Genomic DNA, 6,095 nt, shown 5'->3' on the forward strand with positions numbered 1-6,095 from the left:
CAAAGATTCTATTATCCTAAGAGCACCTTGTTTTGGTATCAATAGTACTATTTATGAAGATTTGAAATTTTAATTAGGTCATGACTAATCAAGAATTTTTAATGAAATAAAAAAATTGAAAATAGAATGCAAAGAGCCACACACTGGTTTGGAGTGTTATGTTTTATTTATTATCTTCATAATTCAAAGGTTACAGTTTTTTTCCTAACTGCTACTGTTATTGCTATTGTTGAAATGTAATAAATCTAATTATTAGGCAAAGGGTATTTTGGACAACTAGATAATAAAGACCAGATCCTCCTTGGTCTCTAATATTTAACATTTTGTCTTGCCGTCAGCCATTATTTTCTTTTAAATCAATAGATATGATAATAAAGTTTAATCATCATAGTAGATTAAAACTAAAAAGTGCATAGTATGAAATTTCAATCATCAATTAATAAAGGCATACTGGGAATAATAAAAAAAAATAAGATCACAACAATACTTACACTTCAAAGTATCAAAATTCATGGTACCTTTTATATAGTAGTAGTAGTAGTAATAATAATGAACCATTATTTTCTTTGAAATCAATTGATAATATAATGAATTTTAATCATCATAATAGATTAAAAAGAGTATAATATGAAACTTCAATCATCAATTAATAAGGGCATAATTGAAATAACAAAATTAAGATCACAACAATACTTGCATTCCAAAATACCAAAACTCATGGCACTTTTCATATAGTAATGATAATGATAGGGACTTTCAGTTCATTATCCATATTGTTAGGGAATTTTCTCATCAAGTAGTATGATCGATAACAAATTTGAAAACTCTTCTTGGCCCCAAAAGAAAAGAAAGATGGTTGTTAGCTGTTCCCTATAATTTAGGACTTGAAAGATATTGTTTACAATTACTGGTTTCTTGTAGCTGCTTAACATTCGGAAACTTAAATATACTGCACGACTCTGCTGCATATTCAAATCGATATCCTTCTTCGGGTATAGCATTATTGCAGAAATAAGAATGAGAATACCTCCTACTAAAAGCAAAAATCTCAAAACTCTGGTTAGGAAGCAACAATATCCGTTGAGATTGTGGGAAGCACTGAAGATCTTCTGATAATCATTCTGTCGAAATTGCTGGCAAGATATCTGTAGCAACTTACATTTCAAAGTTGTCTCAAGACAATGGCATGCTCGCGTCTCATGCTCCAAACTTGCTCTTCTGCACTTCACTCTTAGTGCCTTGCCATCTCTGGCTTCGTTTTCAACAGAAAAGCAGGAGTTCAGTTCATTCCTCTTGATTGTGATTTCTGTAATAGTGCTTCAGCCCTCTCTTGCAAAGCCTTTTCGGATTAGCCAAAACATAAAAATTTTGTACTCTTGCAATGGCTTATTGCTTTGTAGTGATACTTGGTTCAATTGTTGGAATGACATCCTCAATCTCTTCCTTTATAATCCTACTCTCAGTTGGTATATATAACAGTCTTAGGAGTCCCTATGCTGATTTGATTAGCTGTACCTAAAATCTTGTGGTTATATTCTGGTTTGTGGTGATGACTTGAGTCATAACCACCTAAATTTTTTACCAAAAAAAGGGTTGGTTTATATAGATATCTGGCTTTGAAGGCATGTGGAGAAACAGACCTATCTTATTATATTTTCAATGAACTTCATTGAACTCTGGCTTTTGATCATGAGGTAAGTTGTCGGCCTTACTCAAACAATAATTATCTCAATGAGTGCACGAGAATTGCACATTGGCGTATTCCTTTTGTGTCAATTATCTAAAGAGACACAGATCAAGAAAATATGGTTACTCCACAATTAAATGCAAAGACTCAAAAGGAGAGGTGTGATTGCTTTATCTTCCTCTACACCATGGCGTCCAAGGAAAAGTTGCAAGTACAGTAAAGAAATGAATACATGTAATATACTTGTTTAGAAGCACGTTACTGGCTTGTTGGCTTGTTACATTTCATGATAGTTTTTTAAATATTGTTGTTTTTATTGAATAACAATACTGACAATACTTTAATTCAATCACACAATCCGCCCTATTTGTCAGCAAAATGGCTCCAAATTGGTCGTAAAAAACAAATAGCCTCGCCCCAAACCTGCTGTGCGTGTTGCCTCTTTTGCTGGCTTGGCCTGCTCCAAGGTCCTGATAGCACCAATCAACCCCAGGGAGTGATACAGACTAGCATTAGCAACTATGATTTAACTCAAAAGAAATGAAATCTATTAGTCCTTCATCACCTATCCAGAATATGAAAAGCCAACTCAAATGTAACGCCATCGGCGTAGAAAAGAACTCGTAAACTTGACTGAGTTAATAGGAACAATTAATCACATCACAACTATTGAACAAAAAGAACTTTGAAGCTTCCAGCATTCACAATCAAAACCACCTTCCTTCCCGCATTAAATTGATTTCATAGTATTCTCTACCAGAACAGAGAACTAATAACTGAAACTTTTGGAAACTGGTAAGATCCCACATGAAACAAATACCACTGATTGTAATCTGGGCACATTGCAAAATGCCTTCTATCCGACATTCCTAAGACTACCCTTTCTGGGTCCTTCCAATTTGGCCGATACTGGCTCCACCCGAGCCAAGTTCTTCGTTGAATTAATCAATTGAAGATAGAAAATGTCAGATTTGTCGCTGCAAAAATCTCATGCCAGTCACTTGACAATGGTTCTATGATTCCGTCAGTCTTCAAAAATTTGATGGAATGGACTGATTGAATCAAATAGTTCAGTGGGCTAGCCAACATGAGAAAGAGTTTAATAGTTTAAATGAGAATCTAAAATGGTTTAGTGGGTGAGAGTGCATTTTGTTGAGTTTGTTTTTGTATCCCACGTCAGAAGTTTTATAAAGAAATCTCTCATCTTGATAATTATAAATAGTGGATTTAAGTAACTTTAAATGTGCTAAGGGCACTAACCCAAGTTCTGTAAGCACCAAATCAAGAGAATTTTAGGGGGCCAAGGCCCTAATTTGAGAGGAGTGTTGGTTAGACGTAAAACCAAAAGAGCTTAGTTACTGAGCTTTTGAGCCGTTAAGCATTTTGCTTTATTTAGATTCTTTTATATTTTTAATTTTAGGTGTCTTTAAGTCTTGAAATAATTTCCTAAGGTTTTATACTCTTCTTTTGTACTCTCTTTCTATTATAGTAAATATGCTACTCCTTCACACGTGGACGTAAGTCAATTCGATCGAATCACGTAAAATTTTATGTTTTCTATTTATTTTATTTGTTTTGTTATTATCTTTATTGGGTGAACCCTATTGTTCTTGTTAATCAATTTCCTAAAACCAGACCTAACCAACTAGTATCAAAGCTTCAAGCTCTGAGTTCTTGATGACGATAACTAAGTCAATTCGATCGAATCACGTAAAATTTTATGTTTTCTATTTATTTTATTTGTTTTGTTATTATCTTTATTGGGTGAACCCTATTGTTCTTGTTAATCAATTTCCTAAAACCAAACCTAACAAACTAGTATCAAAGCTTCAAGCTCTGAGTTCTTGATCTCGATAACAAACTATCAATATCAATTTCGGGACATTGATTTAGTGCTACAGAAAGTAGAGAAAGAACCCCCTAGAGTTCAGTTCGATTTTTGTAAAGAATACCTGTTTGGGCGGTGATAAGTGACTAATTTACACTATATTTGAATTATATTTTATGTTATTTTTAGTCACTTTGGTTATATTATTGGAAGAAAATAAATCATTTTGGCTATAATTGAGGAAAAATGTCTTAAGTGATTAAATGAGGTTTTTATCATTTTTTACTTGCATTTTGTGCATTTTTGACAGTTTTGACATACTTTCTTATTTCGGCTATAACTTGAGCTACAGTGACCGGATTGAGATGATTCTTGAATTAATTTGAATATAAGAGATAGATCTACAATTTGGTGAAGACATCGAAATCCAGTTCTAAGGTTTTCCAGGTCAAAAAGCCGAATTGCAGTAGCCAATTTCTATGGGTCAAAGCTGAAACAGAGCATTGAGCAGTCAAGGGTATTTCAGTCATTTCTCAGCCTGCACAAATCCAAATGAGGTGATTCTTGATGCATTGGAAAGCTAACTCAAAGGGCTACAAGTTTTATGTTTTGGTCAAGAGTTAAATCAGCTTGTATCATCAAGAAAAGTTCAGTTGAAGTTGAGGCAAAATCAGACCAGAGCTGGAAATTGAACAGAAATTGCACAAAAAGTCACTGTAGCAATCTGGCTGACACTTGGCCGGATTTCTGGCCGGATTGTGGTCAGAAAAGGCTGCTCTTTACACGGACAACTTGATTTCACCTCCAATAAGTCACATGTAATGCTAGACATGTAACAAACTCTTCGCAGCTGTAAAAGGGAGGTGTAAACCTCATTCCTTGACCACTTTTTACCTTTATATAGCCAAAAACTTGCAAGATTCAAGGAGAGACTTACGGAAGAAATTTGGAGTCTACAGAAATGTAGTTCTTACATCTTCTGAGTGTTAGATTAGTTTAGTATAGAGTAGTAGTTCATCCTTTTTGTTTATTAGCTAGGCAAAGATGAAGAAGGCAAGGAAAGAGCTCATGTGACAAGGGTTATTTTTCCTTTCCAATAATTTCAAGTTTAGTTAATATACAAGTTATGAATTTATACGTTATTATTTGTTTCTAAAGTTTATGCCTTGGGTTTGATTGAACTTTCTATAATTGTTAGTGTTCATCATTTGGTTATTTGAAGCTATTATTTGAGTAAGTTATTTAGCACTTTAGCTCTTTGAATCATGATTAATTTGGTACCATTAATTGTGATTATCTAAAGTGTTGTTTCCGCAATAAAAATTGAGATTTACCACTGGTTCAAGAAGTGCTAAACATAGGGAGTACACTCACGACAGTAGAGGTGCACCTATGTGGTTTTAGTGATTTATTTCATGTAATTTCATTTAAGAAATGAACTTGTAGCTAATTTCATAACCATGAGAATATGTATAGATTAGTTATGAGTATAATTGATTCACTACGAAAGTAGGATTCATATGCATAAGGAAATTACACCATAACTAGCCTAGATAGTAGTACTCAATGATCCAATTATAGCACTTGCATGAGTAGTTAGGATACCATAACCTAAGGAGCTTTCATTTGTTATTTTCTTGTATAAGTTCAGTAGGTTTTACTTGTTATAAATTCATTGATAGTCTAAATAATAGAGAAGCTTTAGTAGTGCCGGTAATTGTTCAATTTTTCTCGTGGGATCGACCCAATATATACCCTAAACTACTAGTTGACCTGTATACTTGCAGTGAAACGGATGTATTTCGGATTTTTTAACTTGTATGTATATCAAAAACCCCGTCAGCCGGTTGGATCTCATTGAGGGTTTTAAGAAGAAGGTTGAGCAAGATTATTATATTTATAGTTTTAGTCCGTTAGGATTTATTGAAACTTTTGTGAGTTTTGACCCGTTGGGACCAGTTGAGCATTTTGCATCCTGATTTGTTGATAGGTTGTTGGGCCCGTTGGGACTTTTGAGGTTTATTGGGATCCGTTGGTACTTGTATGGAGAAGATAAATTTTGTTTGTTATTTGTCTGTTATTTATCGATGTTGGATATGCACTAAGGTGAAAATTTGTTGAATTTATCTTTGTATCCCACATCGGAAGTTCTCAAAAAAAAATGTCCCTCCTCTTGATAATTATAAATATAGTGGATTTAAATGAATTTAAATGTACTAAGGGCATCAATCCAAGTGCCATAGACACGAACCAGGGAGAATCTTAAGGGGTCCACGCCCCAATTTGAAAGGAGTTTTGGTTAGACATCAAAATAAAAAAGCTAAGTTAGTATGCCTTTGGGCTGTTAAATATTTTGCATTATTTAGACTCTTTTATATTTTCAATTTTAGGTGCTTTTGAGTTTTAGAATTATTTCTTAGGGTTTTCAACTTTCTCTTTTAGATTATCTTTCTGCTATAGTAAATCCGCTATCCTTTCGCCTGTGGACGTAGGTCAATTCGATTGAATCATGTAGAATTCTATATCTTTCTGTTTATTTTATTTGCTTTGTTATTATCTTTATTGGATTGCCAAGAAACC

Source organism: Coffea arabica, chromosome 6c, assembly GCF_036785885.1.
Source record: "Coffea arabica cultivar ET-39 chromosome 6c, Coffea Arabica ET-39 HiFi, whole genome shotgun sequence".
In the NCBI taxonomy this organism is placed as follows: Eukaryota; Viridiplantae; Streptophyta; class Magnoliopsida; order Gentianales; family Rubiaceae; genus Coffea; species Coffea arabica.